Genomic DNA, 19,583 nt, shown 5'->3' with positions numbered 1-19,583 from the left:
GTTTATTGGATGAAAGTTTCATGGGCATCAGAGACCCACGTGGGTTACTCGGCCCTACCAGTCCCTGATTGGTTGATCAAGGTGAGATATGAGTCATTTACTCCTGACACTTAGGAATGCAGTCCAGATGTCCATCTGGCACTCCCTAGACAGATAGGCGCCAATGGATGCCCATTGATCATGATAGCCAGACTTAGCTAAATGCATCCCCATTTGGGAGCTGTCCCTTATCAAAAGAAAACATCTTTAAATCAGCCTGCCTGAATAGCTTCTCTGTGGCTGCACCACAGAGATGAAGAGAGAGATGGGGCCTCATTTGGGAAAGCACAGCAACACTTAATTCTGTCTTATTAACAAGCATTGCCGCTACAATTAGTAGGAAGAAAGATACAATATTTTGAAAATGTAATATGTTTTAAAGGATTAAAGGGAAAATAAATACTTTATATACGCAAACTAATTCTACTGAGCTCCTCTAAACAATATCGCCTGAAGAATTGTCAAAGCACAGTGTATCAATTTGGGTGACAGTGGGGGAAAAGGATCACAACATTGAAAACCACAAGGCTTATTTTCAACAACAAAATTTGTGCTTGATAATATTTGACAAAAAAATGAATATTACACGCACGGAAATCAATATTTACCATTAGGGTAGAATGCAGCATAGAACAGTTGGATAGAAGGTTAGTGTAACTCTATAGTGCATCACAGAGGCTGGTCTCTTCCCCTCATTATGCAGGCTGACTTGTTCACAGTGAACTGTCCTCCAGCGATAGTCAGCTGTAATCACTGATGCAGACATGATGTTAATACTCTGACAGCATCTTGGCTGATTTGGTTAAAGTGTTTTCCTATTAAACAGGAGATTCTGCGTTCAAATCCCAGCAGTGTCTTTCTTCTTGTCTTACAAAATGTATCACTATGGATGATTACATGCAGCTTGATTTTGTTTAATGCAAGTTTTCATTCCCTTTCTGATGGCTCTCTACAGTAATTTTTAAAAGTACTAATCGGGATGGATTACTGTACATATCCTCAGTAAAGGGGAATATATAAGTAGTGACTATCCAAATTGCATTTTTGTGTGAAACACATTTCAGAAAATCGAAAACCAATTTTCAAAACTCACAATAACAAGACAAAGGCAAAACATAAGTTCACTTTCACTTTATGCATATTTACCACAACCTTGCCTTCTGATCATAAAAAGTCTTAATTTTAATATAGCAGTTTTAAATGGGACATTCAGAACATGGCATATGAGAATATATGGTTAACCGAGGATGAGCAAAGGATGATCGCACTTTCTGCTTATTGCTATGAACCTACCCCTGGTTATAAAAATGTCTCAAAATTCTGACACTGAGGTGTGAGACACAATGTAACAGGCTCTCATAATCCCGAAATACAAGAAATTTTACTGTAGCGTTTTATAAATTTGACCCTGTGAACATTGCATGTCCCTCCATCCTCATTACCAAAACATCTCAATGTCCCGACACTATGTACTTTTGTAATTACAACAATTCACTTTCATTTATGAGTTGTGACATTGTGAACATGGCATGTTAAAGTATTTAGAAAATCTAGATCAGAACAGGCTAAATGCAATTCCTAGTGATTTATCATTTTCTTACTTTCTAAATGAAAAAAAATATTTTTTCAGTGATTATGACACTTCAGTATGACATAAAATATGCTTCAATGACAGAATAAATAATAATAATAAATAATCATCGAAAAAATACCCAAAGTGGACATTCATAGTTGTGATTATAGGAATGTTAGATATCGGGTGAGTAGCTGCGTCAGCATGCGTAGGCTGCAAAGGAACAAGTAAAGGACTATTCCTGCTGAAAAGAGAAGAAAAGAATCACAATGTTTCGGCTGTGGAGCCTTCTTCAGGTGTGAGAAAGACAGGGCAGTAAGCAAAGATAATTTTCTTTTTATCTTTGCTGAGTGCAGTTTATCGCTGATGACAACATCAAAGACATTAAGGAGATTTTACAGCTAACAGCTCCATATCAACTTCCTTTCATAACTAACCTCATCAGATCCCTCAACTCCCAACTCTTCCAGTTTCTCACTTCAGAGAAGGATAAAAAACTCAAAATCCTCTACAGAGAAAAACCATCAACACCCTTATCACCTCCACCAATCCTAACCTTGGTGTTACTACACCTCTGACCTTTCCCTTTCACCCCTTTGCATCCTCAGCTAACATATTTTAATAGTACAACAAAATTACAATAGATTGTACAGTATTTATGTTTAAAATTAAGGTAAATGTGTCAAAATATCGAAGTCCAAATGCACGGTGCTAATGTAACAAAGCTCGCAAGTTCTTAAACAAATCTGCATTGTATTTTTAAAATATTTCAGCATAGGATGCAACGGGGGTATAAATGACGACTCGACTTTTTCTTGGGTGAATTTGGTTTTCTGGGGAGTTGCGATGTTGGGCATACAGTAATTGGACATTTCCCGGTGATTCTGACACGTGTTAAGCTCTCGCATTTCCTGCAAATATTAAAATGGTTAAGGTTTCGCTGAGAAATCCAATCGACCTTTGCGAAGACAATGTTTACATCACATAAGAAACCCGTCCCTGGGTGGACTCAAACCACCAACCTTTCAGTGAATAACAGAACGCACCACACAGACGGAATGGTGGGTCCGTGTCTCGCATCACAACTTTCAGGTTAAATTTTTTTTTTTTGCCAGCTGGTAATATTTCTTCTGCACTGATAATCAAGAATTGAATTTCATTTCTCACAAGCTGTGTGAATTTCTTGAAATACAAGTTTTCCAGAAAGGAAATGAATACATGCATTTAACAAAATCAACCCCTTTCTGATAGTCCGAAATGGTACGTTATGTACCACAAGATAGGAAAAAAAACATGACTGGGATTTTAAACTACGTGACCTACAGTACCAGACCGGGTAAAGTTAGCTTGAAGTTCGAAAACGATTTTGGCACGCCTGTAGCGTTTACACGAAACCTCTTAGAATCGCGAGAATACTTGCTTTGTGTATAAAATACATTGTGAATGCTTTCTCAGCCTTTACTTTTTCGTTTATATGACATTTGTTTGACCAAGCACGAATATTCTTTTGTCCATATCTTCACAACGGAAGCACAGAACGCCTTCAAACCAAATACATTTTAAAGACCACGACATATGGATATTTCCACAGCCTCTACATCAAAGTATCAGTGAGCTAATTATCTTTTTTTAAACCTCCGGTTTTTCATCGATGCGTAATTACGCACGAACTGGAACCCGGGGGACCGCTGTGTGCACACGTTCACAAAGCGAGAAATACTGTTCAATACGGCTTCATGCGAAAAACCCGTATATGACCATAGGAAGCAGAACAGCGCGGTCTCCAATTACCCAGACTGTAAGCACGGGAATAAAGCTTTGTTTGATTTCTGAAACCCTTCCTTTACGTCCTGTTTTCATTCAGGTAAGGGTCAACTATATTCACAATACTACTGACAGCAGGAAGATTCAAATATTCTTTACTCAGCAGCTTATTAAAAACAGCTCCCATGATGTTCAAACCGATTTTTTACACAGAACACTGACACAGCTTTGTGTTCTGAATCTCTTTTTCTCTTGCTTTTATTTAATGTGGCACAATGCACTGGTTCACAAACCAATAGCATTTAAACCACAGCACCCACAATGCTGCAGGTAAGTGTTTTGCACACTAAGCAGGTCATCTGACTATTCCCAGCTTTGTTTTGGGTTATGGAACCTTTATTTTTTTATGATTTTCTGAAGATAACACTACAGGTGGGATGGGTGGGTTGTCTTCATGGCTCAATAGCATTGCAAATACAGCACCCACACTGCTGAAACCAAGTGTTTTACACACCAGACAGGCCCCCGAACCTCATACAACCTTAATGTGGCTGTGGCCCCTTTATTTATTTTGTAATGAGTTTCTGAAGATAACACTACAGGTAATACACTGGGACAGGTGGGTCGTCTTCATGGCTAAATAGCATTTCAAATACAGCACCCACTCTGCTGAAACCAAGTGTTTTACACACCAGACAGGCCCCCAAACCTCATACAACCTTACTGTGGCTGTGGCCCCTTTCTTTATTTTGTAATGATTTTCTGAAGATAACACTACAGGTAATACACTGGGACAGGTGGGTCGTCTTCATGGCTCAATAGCATTTCAAATACAGCACCCACTCTGCTGAAACCAAGTGTTTTACACACCAGACAGGCCCCCAAACCTCATACAACCTTACTGTGGCTGTGGCCCCTTTCTTTATTTTGTAATGATTTTCTGAAGATTACACTACAGGTAATACACTGGGACAGGTGGGTCGTCTTCATGGCTCAATAGCATTTCAAATACAACAGCCACACTGCTGAAACCAGGTGTTTTACACACCAGACAGCCCCCAGAACCTTATACAACCTTGCTGTGGTTGTGGCCCCTTTCTTTATTTTTTTATGAGTTTTTCAATATGGCACCATTAGACAGGCGGTACATGGGGATAGTACATCGTGCTCTTCACGAGTCAATAGCTCTTCAAGCACAACAGCCACAGTGCTGCAACCAGGTGTTTTACACACCAGACAGCTCCCCTAACCTTATACAACCTCGCTTTGAGTTGTTTAACATTTCTTTCAAATCACTTGGGTTCATCAATCATTTGATCATTTTTCAGCGTGGAATAAACCTATTACTTGTTCCTTGGAGATTACCATCTGCTGATAAGATATGATCGCTATATTGACCATATACAATTTCTTGCATAAGGAATTCATATTTTGCATACACCGATCCCCCCGGAGTCCCAAGTGATTCTGGTTTTGGAAAGCTAAAGGACAATGAGCTTCACGATACCAGGGGGACAGTGGGTGGTCAAGTCTCCCCTAAACAATGGATCTTGTCAGATTATGATGTCAGTGCATTTAATAAATGTTGTTGAACTCTCTTTAGCCCAAATACAGAGGAGCCCAGACCCAGAATGTTACACATACTGACAGAGAGTGATCTCATTATGTGTGTTTGGATTTTAACAACTATTTTTATTGTTTGCTAGAACCAAAACAATCTATGTTAGACATTTTCATCTTCAGCCAAAAATACAAACCTGTTTACGTAGTGTGGTGCAGGTTCTTGTCCCATCCTGCTCTTGGTCCAGGTTGGAGGGTTGCACCGATTCTGAATCTTGTTAGCTGGTATGGATGGGTTTGGGGGTGTTGATACCAGAGTGGTCCAGGAGGGTGATTCAGGTGTCTCGGGGGCATTCTTGTTTTTCTATGAGTTCAGGTTGATTCTGTTGGTTCTGTCATGAATCTCCCTCACGCAGGCAAGCACTCCCGCATTCCCTCGAGCTCTCCCCATACCAAACGTGCACATGTCAATCAGTCCTCTACTTAAACCCTCATCTGTCCCCCGGTCATTGCTCACGATTGAGATTCTCTCCCGGAACTTACCTACTAACTACGCCTTTGCCTTACTATGACTTCTCCCCTGGACCTCGACCCCGCTTTTCCGACAACTGCTTTAGCCACTCGATTTTGTACCTTCGCCTGTTTTACGCTTTCTCGGATCCTGACCCCAGCCTCTCTCTTCATTTACGCCTCTGCCTACCGACGCAACTTCTACGCCTTCCCGGACTCGGGCCCCTGCCTGCTTACTCCGACTACGCCTGCGTCTCGCGCCAACCCTACCAAGGGCACCGCATTGGATCCCTATCCTCAGCAGTCAGCCCCTGCGTGAGAGGTTCTGAGTGTCTTGGTTACATCCGTTTGTGTGTATAGATGAAAAAGCTATTGAAGAGCACCCCCACACCCCCCACCCGTCTCGGTGGAAGTTGCCATGTTCAAAAAATCCTAAAAAGATAATTAAAGTTGCACACAACAAAGCATGACTGTGAAAGGTCAGGAGGCCTGCCTAGTGAGCACAACACTCGATTACAGTAAAAAAAAAACATTAAAAAATAAAGAAATGTTCCACAACTCAAAGCAAGGTTGTATAAGGTTAGGGGAAATGTCTGGTGTAAAACACCTGGTTGCAGCACTGTGGCTGTTGTGCTTGAAGAGCTATTGACTCATGAATAGCACCCCCCAATCCCCATGTACCGCCTGTCTAATGGTGCCATATTGAAAAACTAAAATTCTTATTAAAAAAATAAATAAAGGGGCCACAACCACAGTAAGGTTGTATAAGGTTAGGGGACCTGTGTGGTGTGTAAAACACTTGGTTTCAGCAGTGTGGTTGTTGTATTTGAAATGCTATTGAGCCATGAAGATGACCCACCTATCGCACTGTGTTACCTGTAGTGTTATCTTCAGAAAATCATAAAAAAATAAAGAAAGGGGCCACAGCCACAGCAAGGTTGTATGAGGTTCTGGGGCCTGTTTGGTGTGTAAAACACTTAGTTTCAGCAGTGTGGGTGCTGTATTTGAAATGCTATTGAGCCATGAAGACGACCCACCTGTCCCAGTGTATTACCTGTAGTGTAATCTTCAGAAAATCATAAAAAATTAAAGAAAGGGGCCACAGCCACAGTAAGGTTGTACGAGGTTCTGGGGCCTGTCTGGTGTGTAAAACACTTAGTTTCAGCAGTGTGGGTGCTGTATTTGAAATGCTATTGAGCCATGAAGATGACCCACCTGTCCCAGTGTATTACCTGTAGTGTTATCTTCAAAAAATCATAAAAAATTAAAGAAAGGGGCCACAGCCACAGCAAGGTTATATAAAGTTAGGGGGCCTGTCTGGTGTGTAAAACACTTGGTTTCAACAGTGTGGGTGCTGTATTTGAAATGCTATTGAGCCATGAAGATGACCCACCTATCCCAGTGTATTACCTGTGTTATCTTCAGAAAATCCTAAAAAATATAAAGAAAGGTTCCACAACCCAAAACAGAGCTGGGAAAAGTCAGAGGACCTGCTTAGTGTGCAAAACACTTGCTGCATTGTGGGTGCTGTGGTTTAAATGCTATTGGTTTGTGAACAGAATACCCCTATCCCAGTGCATTGTGCCATATTAAATAAAAGCATGAGAAAAAGAGATTCAGAATGCAAAGCTGTGTCAGTGTTCTGTGTAAAAAATCGGTTTGAACATCATGGGAGCTGTTTTTAATAAGCTGCTGAGAAAAGAATATTTTAATCTTCCTGCTGTCAGTAGTATTGTGAATATAGTTGACCCTTACCTGAATGAAAACAGGGCGTAAAGGAAGGGTTTCAGAAATCAAATAAAGCTTTATTCCCGTGCTTACAGTCTGGGTAATGGGAGACCGCGCTGTTCTGCTTCCTATGGTCATATACGGGTTTTTCGTATGAAGCCGTATTGAACAGTATTTCTCGCGTTGTGAACGTGTGCACACAGCGGTCCCCCGGGTTCCAGTTCGTGCGTAATTACACATCGATGAAAAACCGGAGGTTTAAAAAAAGATAATTAGCTCACTGATAGTTTGATGTAAAGGCTGTGGAAATATCCACAAGTCGTGGTCTTTAAAATGCATTTGGTTTGACGGCGTTCTGTACTTCCATTGCGAAGATATGGACAAAAGAATATTCGTGCATGGTCAAAAAAATGTCATAAAATCGAAAAAGTAAAGGCTGAGAAAGCATCCACAATGTATTTTATACACAAAACAAGCATTCTTGCAACTCTAAGAGGTTTCGTGAAAGCGCTACAGGCGTGCCAAAATCGTTTTCGAACTTCGAGCTAACTTTACCCCGGTATTATGCACTTACTGGAACCCGGGGGACCGCTGTATACATATACTGTATAACTTATGCCGCTGTATAAGTTCACAACGTGAGAAATACTGTTCAATACGGCTTCATGCGAAAAACCCGTATATGACTATAGGCAACAGAATAGTGCAGTCTCCAATTATTCAGACTGTAAGCAAGCGAATAAAGCTTTGTCTGAATTCTGAAACCCTTCCTTTATGTCCTGTTTTCATTCAGGTAAGAGTCAACTATATGCACAATACTACTGACAGCAGGAAGATTAAAATATTCTTTACTCAGCAGCTTATTAAAAACAGCTCCCATGATGTTCAAACCGATTTTTTACACAGAACACTGACACAGCTTTGCGTTCTGAATCTCTTTTTCTCGTGCTTTTATTTAATGTGGCATAATGCACTGGGATAGGGGTATTCTGTTCACAAACCAATAGCATTTAAACCACAGCACACACAATGCTGCAAGTAAGTGTTTTACACACTAAGCAGAGAGCGATGTCTTCCTCGTTAGTATAGTGGCAAGTATCCCCACCTGTCACGCGGGAGACCAGGGTACATCAGGACGCGCATTGAAGTGAAAGCAGGATGCGCTGCGACATCCACTGTGCAGATCCCGCCACACTCAGAGGTGAGTGGGTCTGTTCGATCACAGCGCTAGGCGAATCCCCAAACAGTGTGGGTGGCAACAAACGAAACGGGCCTGTTTCCGCCCGGTTTCGATCTGGGGAAATCGGGCCCAGTAGTGGCGGGATCTGTACAGTGCATGTCGCAGCGCTTCAATGTGCTCAACATTCACTCCTACCCCGAGTGCAGAAAAGACAGCGTCCGCAGCAACAACAGCTCAGGTCTCTGCACAGGAGCTAAGCTGCCCCCATCTCCTCTGCTCTGCGGCTCCTGCGGAGTGGAGTCCTGCCTGGAGCCGTGTTTGCAGGCGGCGGCTCCCCACGCCCTGTCTGGGCGTCGTGTCCAAGAGCTCCTGGGAGGAAGAGAGAGCCCTCCCACTCGGGGGCTTTTCCACGGTCTGTGTGATGAGGGGCGGGTGTGTCCAGTAGCTTATCGAGCGGAAGCCTGGGGCGGCAGAGAGCTGTGATCGTGCAGACCTTGAGGTGTCACCTCTTTGTCTGCTTTCCCGCCCCCCCTCCGCCCAAGCTCTGCTCCAAAGTAGCCCGGCAACCTCTCACACCTGCAAGTGTCACAACCTAAGGTGCGGTCATGAGACACCCATGGGGTGTCGTTCTGTTCTTGCTAATTGTTTCCTGCCCGTCACAGGCAGGAGTCCATGCGAGGAAGATGCGCTGGACAGAGCTCAGAGGGCGCAGCTGGGTGGCTTTCCTTCTGAGTGACGTTCCTGCAACACTCTCCCGGTACTCTTGGTGCGCTCATGCCACAACACAGGAAGGCTGGAGCAGGTGGCTGTGGGCTTTGCGCACCGCTGAAATAGCTCAGTTGGGAGTTCGTTAGACTGAAGATCTAAAGGTCCCTGGTTCGATCCCGGGTTTCGGCATTTTGTTTCATCGCGCCCTTTGTTCCTCTCTCCAGCGCCCCCTTCCTAAAGTGACGCGTCCCTTTCTCAGCCCGAAACGCAAGCGAGACGCCAGCAGCGGTCCCTGCAGGTTTCCGTAGTGTAGCGGCTATCACGTTCGCTTAACACGCGAGAGGTCCCTGGTTCGAGACCGGGCGGAAACAGCCTCATTTTGCACGCTCCTGTACTTCACAGAGGTCTTGAGCGACCGGTCATTTGTTCCCAATGTATTTCCGGTGCTTTCGTGCACTCTTGTACCAAACTTACGTTCCTTCTGTATGCGGAGCCGATCATTTGCAATTGGGCTGTGCCGACAGACCAGGACGAGCTCTGTCGGCTCAAAAGCAGCGCAGGACCTGCAAGAACAACAGAAAGATGAGCATCCAGCGAGGGCCTCTTAGTGAGCCCAAGAGCTCATCAAGAATCGGCTCCAGCAACAGGGCTGGGCGCATTGTTCCATTCTCCGCCCACTCTCGGTGTAAACAAGTCCCTCCTGGTCTCTGCTTGAAATGCACTTTCCTGCGTTTGCTTTGGTGTAACTGGCTTCCCCTGCATGGGCGAATGTGAAGAAGATCCTTAGTAAGTCATTGAAGAAAACCGAGAAGAGGTCGGAGTGGCCTCTGTCGTTCATCAACGATCCAGTCAGGCAGTACTCCTCTGTAAAGCGCCGTTCATTCACATCGATTGGCTTTTTTTTGCCTTCATTCGTGCGAGTAGTAAAAGCAGACGCCCCTATTCTGCCGTGACCCGGATTCGAACCGGGGTTCTTGCGGCCACAACGCAAAGTACTGACCACTATACGATCACAGCGAGTTACCGAGACACACGCGGCAGGGCGGAAAGGGCTGTGCTCTCTTCGTGTGACATAATTCGGAAAAGTCCTGACGTTGCATTTCAACTGAGTATACATCGACCCTTCGACACTCTGAGTGACAACTCTCTTGCGTGTTTTCTCATATTTATGTAGTTTGCTTGCATGATGCCGGTGAAGTGGAAATCTAATAAGTAAATTGATTCTTAAAAATGTAGAGAGCTTTGAAAAAATATATTGGTGCTTTTAGATAATATATTTCAAGGATGTAACTGCTGTGCTACAGTGCGTGCAGAATTTTAGAAAACAGTTCGTCAACAAAGTACACTGTGTAGATTAGTTTAGAAGACAATGTACCAAAACAATATATGCTGTCTGGGTCATTAGAATTAGCTGAAAGTAACTGATAAGCTTTGAATAACAAATCTAGTTTTTCTTCTCTCGCTCTATGATGTAATCTGTTTTCTCTTAGAGAAAGGGGAAGTTTTAGAAGGGACCAAGTGCTGAACTTTTTTACAGCGCAACGTCTTATAAAAACCCTGTACTGCTTGTAACAAATTGAGTCTCTGGTTGCACTTTGCAGGGCTCCCAATATTGCAATATTGAAATAAAGACCTTACTCAGGTGAGAACTCTCTCTTGTGGCTTCCTTGATAGTTATATTTCCATGACAATTTGGGGGCTCGTCCGGGATCACAAACCTGAGCGCGAACGGCTGCTGAAACTCCATCCGGACCCGGACAATTTTAGCAAATTGGACGAACCTCGGAGGATAAACTGTTTATCCTTCCAGAGACGCGTCTGGAGAATTGGCAGCTGTCTGACGTCAGTAAGTGATCCTTTAAAATTAATAGTTATATTTCCATGACAAGAGAAAAACCATCAACACCCCTACCACCTCCACCAATCCTAACCTTGTTGTTACTACACCCTCTGACCTTTCCCTTTCACCCCTTTGCATCCTCAGCTAACATATTTTAAAATTACAATAGACTGTATAGTATTTATGTTTAAAATTAAGGTAAATATGTCAAAATATCAAAATCCAACTGCACAGTGCTATTGTAAGAATGCTTGTCAAGTTCTCAAACAAACCTGCATTGTATTTTTAAAATATTTCAGCAGAGGATTCAACTGGAGTATAAATGAAGATTCGACGATAATTTTTTTTGAGTGAATATGGTTTTCTGGGGAGTTGCAATGTTGGGCATTATTGGACATTTCCCGGTGACCCTGACACGTGTTAAACACTCGCATTTCCTGCAAATATTAAAATGGTTAACGTTTCGCTGAGAAATCCAATCGACTGAAGAGAATGTTTATATCGCAAAAGAACCCCGTCCCTGGGTGGACTCGAACCACCAACCTTTCGGTTAACAGCCGAACGCGCTAACCGATTTCGCCACAGAGACTGACTGGTAAGGTCACTTCTCGAATCACAAGTTTTCGGTTAAAAAAAAATCTCTTCCCGTTTATTTTGCCAGCCTGTAATATTTCTTCTGCACTGATAACCAAGAATTGAATTTCATTTTTCGCAAGCTGTGTGAATTTCATCAAAAACAAGTTTTCCAGAAAGGAAATGAACACATGCATTTAACGAAATCAAGCCCTTTGTGATTGCCCGAAATGATACGTTCTGTACTACAAGATAGGAAGAAAGACACGGCTGGGATTTGAATCTCGGTTCTTTTGTTTAATAGAGAAGCGCTTTAACTAACTAGGCTACGGTGACAGGACAACCTTCACCTTTTACAGCCACTTGGACACACCGCTCTGAGACATCTGCGTTCAGTAAGCGCTGAACCTGCGCTCAGAGCAAATTGCCTCTTTTACATAGCAGCCCCGACACTGAGAAACGAAGAGAACTGGCTTTTATCTGCCATTTTCATGTCCAATGCGCTTGACATCTCCCAAGGGCGACAGAGTTCTTTTGCAACACTATTTCTTCTTCTTTTTTATTTCTGTACGCTTTGATAAAAAACGAGAAATCGTGCAACGGAAAAATGTCTTTTTTTCATAGAGAAAACGTGCACCAGGAAATGTTGTGTTGAGAAGAAATGATTTAACATGATACGTGACCTAATTTATCGGAGCAATTGCTCGACCAGCAAGATCTGGAGAGGTTGGAGAGTCTGTGATAATTATACGGTGTTGTGGAAGAAAACAGTCTTTCTTTGAATTCTCAGTCAATCGGAATTTCAGTGCGAAACATAAACCCCTTGTCTGATTTAAAGAGATTATATTTTAAAACTCATAAAAAATCAGAAAACACGTTTCTCACTTTGAAATTTTAGACGGAGCGGTGCATTACTAGTAGTGGCGCTGAGCACACTATGGGGGAATTCAGGTCATGTGAAATGCCAGCGGTTTAATAAACAACGCGTCTGATTTCGGATCATAAGATTGTAGGTTCGACTTCTACCTTGCTCGTGTAAATTTTATTCAAGCTCCTCAGTAATAGATGTATATTATGTAATGAACCGCACCTGAAAGCAAACGTTGGGTCTGTTTCCTTTGTTTTCCAGCATGAAATAGCAAATCGTTACAAAAAGCACCTGCTAATGTCCAATAGCGGGTTTTGTTTTCAAATTACAGTTTCAGGCTTCAGACACTTTTTAATAAAACAAAAGTGTCCGGAAACTCATTAACTTTCAGGTTTGCTTGAACCTGTATTAAAAAAAGTTATCTGAAACTTCCGGGATTCCGTTATCTGATGTAGCTGTCTCTAAAGTTGGACGTGATGTTAAGCAGATGTGAACTGTGCCTTTTCTCTTAAAAAAAAAAAAAAAAAGTTCTTTTTTCCCCTCCACTCCAATGCTGGAGACTGTAAGCCTGTGTGAGCTCCACACTGCGTGTCCTGTACTGCTCTATTTTGTTTTGATTATCTATGTGGTGTACAGATAGAACTCAACTGCATGGGGTGAATTCCGTGTTCAGGACCAGCAGAACCTGAAAAAGTAACAGCTGACCTCGACATGATTTGAACACACAGCCTTCTAATCTGGAGTCAGGCGCGCTACCATTGCACCACGAAGTCACGGTTGTCAGTGCTGTTGAACTTCCCAAAGGAGACAAATCAGCTTCACAAAAAAAAAATCTCTCCAGCTCTCCGAAGAGAGTCTCTTCTTCCCAGACCACATTTTATTCTTCCTGCGCAGCTCTTGTGCAGGTGTTGTTCTCAATTACAGATCCAGGAACACTGATTTTTTTTCTATTTTTTTTTAATTAAGTACCCCATGGTGCAACGGTAGCACGTCTGACTCTAAATCCCCAAGTTCATTTTCAAAGTATATCGGAGTCAACTGATACTGATCAGGTTCTGCTGCTACTGAACCCGCAGTCTTCACCTTAAGGTTCAATTCCTCAAGCCTTTTGACCTTATATGTCCATCCCTTCTCGTCAAAACCCGTATTTTCACAGAGTACCCTTCAGAAATCGCAGTATAGAATGAAAAAACTCCAGTAGATCTCGGCCACTGTTGGTGATTTTCCTTTAAAAATAAATGAATCTCTGGAAATTTTACGGAGTGTATCACTTTCACTGAGACCGAGAAGTGTTAAGCTGTACATGAGTCTTTGTGGTTCGGTTGTTAACCAAAAGGGTGGTGGTTTGAGCCCTCCCAGGGACACTATGAGCCTTTTAATGTACACACCCGTCTCACTTTATCTCCACAGCCGGTCTTGTGCCGCAATCAAATACAGAGCCCGTAGGAGGCAGTAAGCTCGCATATATAGCTCACTGTGTATATAATGAAGAAGCAGAGGTTAGTTTCTCATCTGCGCGTTACAGAGCCTTACGCAACTCGTACTGTACCAACAGCTAGGGTTTGATCCCTGCACGGGCTATTAGTTGAAAAGCCATTGTAAATGACGTGTAAGAGATTTATAGATACTGTAGATCAGTGGTTCTCAAACTGTGGTACGCGTACCAGCAGTGGTACGTGGAGTGCCACCAGGTGGTACGCCAAATGACCCTGGAACTGTGTAGTGTGCACTGAAAAATCGGGACGGGTTTTCATATTTTGTATTTTAATACGTGACGAATACGCAGCCTACTTACTACGATTCAGTGTGTGCTAATACTTCAGTGGACACAAGAGATACTCTGTAATTCTATACCACTCTATAGGAATGCGTGCTACGGATGCAAGTGACCAATTGTATTTAAAAAAAGCTATTGTATCTCCAGCAAATAGGGAGAAAGGAGAATGTGCGTGATTTTGGAACAATGCCAACATTGTAAACACAGGAATGCATAGAAATACGTGCTACGAACGCAGGCAATCTTGTGAGCACACGAAAGCGTGATAACAGAAAAATATTTAAGAACTGTTCTAATTGGAGAAAAATACACCAAGCGTTTCTGTGTTTCGCTCCCATGCGCATGAAATAAAAACTTTAAATAAATACGGAAATAAAAACAGAAACGCGGAAAAATGCAAGCTTGCGGATTGCTAAAGCAGGTAAGCTATACTATTTTTGAAGAACCTTATTTACCGTTGGCAAAAGAGCTGACACGTATTATGTGTGGAGAAAAAGCTGCTAAACAGCTCGACCTGCTGCCCCCCTCCCCCTGAAAGACACAGTCATTCAAAGAATTATTGAAATGAAGGATTATATCAAAAGTACACTGATAGAGCGCGTTAAGATGAGCAAATGTTTTTCACTGCAATTAGATGAGTCTGTAGTCGATTTGGCCAATTTGCTCGTTTACGTTAGATGCGAGTTTGAGGGCATGTCCCATGAAGACTTTCTGTTCTGTAAACCGCTACCAACAGGAACTACAGGAGAGCACATATTTCAGCTTCTGAATGAATTTTTCGAAGAGAATGGCCTCGACTTGATAAAATGCGTCTGAGTTTGTACAGACAGTGCTAGAGCAATGACAAGCCGACATAACGGTGCAGTTGCACGAATTAGAGAGGTTGCTCCAGAAATTAATGTACGCATTACAACATCCACCGCAAGACCTTTGCCGTCAAGAAAATGCCTGACGATTTAATATCTGTTAGACTCTGTTGTGAATTGTATCAAGGCTCGAAAAATTAATTCACATCTCCTTTGCTCAACTAAATAGGCTCACCCCTCTCACTGAAATGGTGCTTTTTTATTAGTTGTTGTTAATGTTTTTTTTCTGTAAAATACTTTGAGAAGCCACCTTTAAAGGCGCTATATCAAATAAAGTTCATTATTATAATATTTATTTCTGGGGTTCCTATGAGATGATGACTTGTAGGTGGTACTTGGATGCTTTGGTTGGATTAGGGGTGGTACTTGGTCCAAAAAGTTTGAGAACCACTGCTGTAGATACTTTATTGATCCCATGAGGGAAATTAATAATGCTTACTCACATTAATAAAACTGAGGTCACTCCTTTTTATTTAACCCAGATTGTGAAGACAACTCCACCCTATCAAAGGTAATTGTTGCACAAAAGTTGGAAAGCACACTCTGAATCCATTTGTACTGTATATTTGATTTCCGCGATCCATTCAAGGCTGCTTGGTGCTTCGCAAGCAAGACATTTCAGGGAAGAAACTCAGTTTAGAGAACTACTGGTGCATTTTCACTCATTGAATTTGATCTTTGTACTCTCTTTTCATTCTCACCTATAATATTTCAAAATTACAGTTCGGATTTGTTGGAAAACTTCACAGGCATTATTAAGTTAGGACTGTATAATTGTATTTTAATATCTTGGTATATTTACCTTCATTTTAATATGGATGTAACCATAAATGTTGTACTTTTGTCGTACATTTTAACTGAGGACGCACGACGACTATTATACCTTGTGATACATGCAAGACATCTGTAAACGAAGATGTAATTACAGTCAAATTGGCAATTAACAGAAAACCACAATTGTATAATATTATTTCTCTATGTCGATCATCAGATGAAGGATTTGAAGAAACTATATATTATTCCTCGATATCGATGATCAGTTGAAGGATTTGAAGAAACAGCAGCGATAGCAGGTGATTTTGGTTTTGAACCCATCTTTACACTTCAATAATCCATTTGTCTTTGAAAAAAGAAAAGACAGGCATGTTTTGAGTCTCATAATGATCATCTTCTCGATCCAAAGAAACATATAAATTTGATTCCTTCTGTAGTATTGGGATTTTCTTACGAAGATCTCACGAAGTATTGCCAGGATCTATATTTAGCGTTCGGTAGCGATAACACTGCTGATATTGATTGAGTAGAAATCTATGATGTATTGACAACTTTATCTGAAGCGAGAAGTCCTAGAACGCTGTCTATGAAGTGTTAGGATTCATACCAAGATATACTTTTTGTTTTCAACCCAAAATGCTGCTATTGCATTAATCATTATATGAACTATACCAGTTTTGGTAGCTTCTCTGCATGATTTTTCAAAACTGAAACTAATTACAAAATTATTTAAGATCAACCATGACAAAAAATTATAAATCAGGACTAATATTAATATCAACTGATGTTACTACAGAAAAAAGATTTAACTGAAATATTAATAAGACTATTTGTGATTATGTCACTTCTCTGCTTCGGCAAGGTCAATATAAGACTCTGAAAGTAGTAAAGCAAAACTGAACTCAAAATCATATTAGGAATTCTGAGCGATATCTCCATACAGGTAATCCAACAGAACGTTGAAATATTTGAATATCATCTCTCTGTATATTGCGCTGCTTTTAACCTAGAGTAAAACTATTGGATTGAAGGAATGCTAACCGCTGGGTTAAAATGTATAGTTGTTATTTGGAGAAATCTGTAAACTCGTGATCTTATATGTTTTAAAAGACAGCACAGGAAAAAACAGTGCTGATTATTTTCCGGAGACGGAGCACTGATGACCTATCTGAGCTAATCGATAAAACCCACCCAGTGGATACTCTAGCAGAACGTCAAAGAACATTCACCTTTGTATCCAAAGAAACCACAGGAACAATATCAGGTAGCACAATCAATTCCCCTTTTAAATCTTTCCTGTAAGGTATGCTATGTGAATTCATGAAGTTAATCCTCTGATCTCTTTTGAGCACGAACAAAGTATTTCTGATGGAGCGCTCTGTTCAAAGATAAGCTATTACCCCTGCCAACGATTCGGGTGAAGAATTAAAAGTTTCACAGACAAAAGCAGCTCACCACCACAGCCAATATTGAATGTACTGTACTTGCCGGTACACTATCATGTGCACTGCCTCAAAAGTGATCTTGGAAGATGTTGTTCCCTACATAAAGCTGAACATGCCAAAGAGAATTTTTGTTGAGAAAACAAAATATTTTTTCTGCCTTGATGTTAAGCCTGTCTTTTAGAAAGTCTATCTCTAAACACCTCCTGCAGCCTAACAAAAAGCACTTTTACTGATCGTATTGCAGGTCTTAAAACACTAACATTTGGCAGCGGTGGGATTCGAACCCACGCCCCCAGAGAGACTGGAGCCTAAATCCAGCGCCTTAGACCGCTCGGCCACACTACCTTCCTCCATGCCCATCTTCCTCACATTCCTGGCTTGGACTGGGGGGCTTCAGCTCTTGTCGTCCGATCTAATGATATCATGACATGTGGAAGTGACTGCAACTTCATCTTCCGAGATGCTTTCAATAGCACAAACGCTACTTTCACCGGCACAAACATAGCAATAACGAAAGAGGTGGGTTTCATCCTTTGTGCTGTTCGTAGGGGCGCAACTCTACGTCGATCTACTGACTTGAAGAGCAAAAATCAAAATCCTCTGCTATTACTGTTGCTTTTTTCATAGTTTCTTTAAATCCTTCATTTGAACATAGATTTTGAAGGATATTGATGATAATACCACATAAATTGTGGTTTTCTTGTGATCGCCATTTTTTTTCAAATACCAGCCTTTTTTACAGTTCCTTGCGTGTTTCACAAGGTATAATAGCCCCCCTCGCATCCTCAGCTAACATATTTTAAAATTACAATAGATTAAGCATGCATGTTTACATTTATATTAAAATTAAAGTAAATATACCAGAATACATACAGTGCTAACCCAATAATTCTTGTCAGGTTCTCCAACAAATCTGCGTTGTTATTTTAACATGTTTCAGCTGAGGGTGCAACAGGAGTATAAATGAATTTTCCCGCCAGCCGTTCAAAGACCAAATTCCATGAGTGAACATTATTTTCTCAGAAGTTGCCGGTATTGGACTTTGCCGGTGGTAATGAATTATATCCACAACTGTTGTAGTAGTTCCTTCTTGAAATTCGACACGTGCAAAGCACTCGTAATATCATAGGTGTTAAAGTTCGCTGAGTCTATTCGAGTCATGGTGTGTATCCCTGCCTATCATTGGGAGACGGGTAGCTTTTTTACACTCAGATTCCAATCTTCAATGCTTTGTGTGAGAGCTTACATAACTTTCATTTTCTCACATTTTCTGACGACTGTTCCAAAGGGGGACCCTGTCAATTCCGAATACTTTTCAAAAATCTGCCTGCATGTTTGATTATTGTCATTTCATTTCGAAAAAGTTCAATATTGATTATAACTAAAGAAAATAATGATCACGAACAAAAAAGGGATAAAGATGCGAGTCGATCTTGAATCACAGCTGGGTGACACGGTCTTCTGTTCTGATATGGTTGTACGAGAAACAGGAGGAATCGCCAATCTCCTATAGAACATGAGTTGAATCAGGAGTGAGACATTTCGTATACTCGTGCATATGTCAACGCCTGACCTACATCGTAAAACTAACATTAAGTTGTCAGAGACATTCATTTATATACAAACAAGAGACAGACCAAGTAATAATTCTACATTAGTTCAGGTGGGTAAACCTGAACTAACTAACTAATAAGCCTATTAATAATTCTACATTAACGTGTCCTACACTGATCAGACTGATTGACATGGTCTGATTCAGAGCCTGTGCAGTTCGTGCTAATTACAACAAGGACAGTTCTGAACCCTCATCACCGAACTGAGCACAAGTTCAGCTGTTCTCCAGTTTTGTTACGCATGGTTTTTCATTGCAATTGAGTTCAGAGCTGGAGCTGAACTCCAGACAGTACAGTGTTTTGGGTAAGTTGTCGAAATTCGCATGAGGCTGCAGACAACTTACCTAAAGTGTGTTCTATAGCTTTCAGGTGGAGTTCATTTATATAAAAGAATGTAAGTGGTATAAACGAAACAAGCCAGACGGCAGTCCAACCTACAGTATAATTTTCTGATGGAAGTCCTGACGTGTTATTCATTACGCCACTGACCCTGCTATTGTAGTGCTAAAATAAAACACGTTTTCTACATTTATGTCTGTTTAAAAATTACTATCTAAAAAAGACAAAGGGTTTGTGTGTCGCGCTAAAATTCCGCTTCATTTCGAATGCAAATAAAAACCATTTTGTTCCAAGAAATCATAAATTTGTCACATCCTTCATACTACTAATAAGTATACGAATAAATACTCGGAAGAAGCCGCTCAGGTATTAGAGAGATTTAAAATCAGATCAGAGGATTTAGAGTCCAGACTGCAAACCAACAGC

At 41.3% G+C, this 19,583-nt stretch overlaps 5 non-coding genes across 5 annotated transcripts; 2 read left to right on the top strand and 3 right to left on the bottom strand.

Annotated features, from left to right (window-relative positions):
* The first annotated feature begins 9,178 nt into the window (after positions 1-9,178).
* On the top strand, positions 9,179-9,251 carry trnaf-gaa (transfer RNA phenylalanine (anticodon GAA)). The gene has a single exon. It is a non-coding gene; the product is annotated as a tRNA-Phe (tRNA).
* Positions 9,252-9,360: 109 nt separating this feature from the next.
* trnav-aac (transfer RNA valine (anticodon AAC)) lies at positions 9,361-9,433 on the top strand. The gene has a single exon. It is a non-coding gene; the product is annotated as a tRNA-Val (tRNA).
* A 574-nt stretch (positions 9,434-10,007) lies between these two features.
* Positions 10,008-10,079, bottom strand: trnah-gug (transfer RNA histidin (anticodon GUG)). The gene has a single exon. It is a non-coding gene; the product is annotated as a tRNA-His (tRNA).
* A 1,338-nt stretch (positions 10,080-11,417) lies between these two features.
* Positions 11,418-11,491, bottom strand: trnan-guu (transfer RNA asparagine (anticodon GUU)). Its single transcript has one exon. It is a non-coding gene; the product is annotated as a tRNA-Asn (tRNA).
* A 5,977-nt stretch (positions 11,492-17,468) lies between these two features.
* Positions 17,469-17,550, bottom strand: trnal-uag (transfer RNA leucine (anticodon UAG)). The gene has a single exon. It is a non-coding gene; the product is annotated as a tRNA-Leu (tRNA).
* Between the last annotated feature and the right edge of the window lie 2,033 nt (positions 17,551-19,583).

The sequence above is a fragment of the Lepisosteus oculatus genome, chromosome 14, assembly GCF_040954835.1.
Source record: "Lepisosteus oculatus isolate fLepOcu1 chromosome 14, fLepOcu1.hap2, whole genome shotgun sequence".
Classification (NCBI taxonomy): Eukaryota; Metazoa; Chordata; class Actinopteri; order Semionotiformes; family Lepisosteidae; genus Lepisosteus; species Lepisosteus oculatus.
This window is presented reverse-complemented; position numbering and strand designations above follow the sequence as displayed.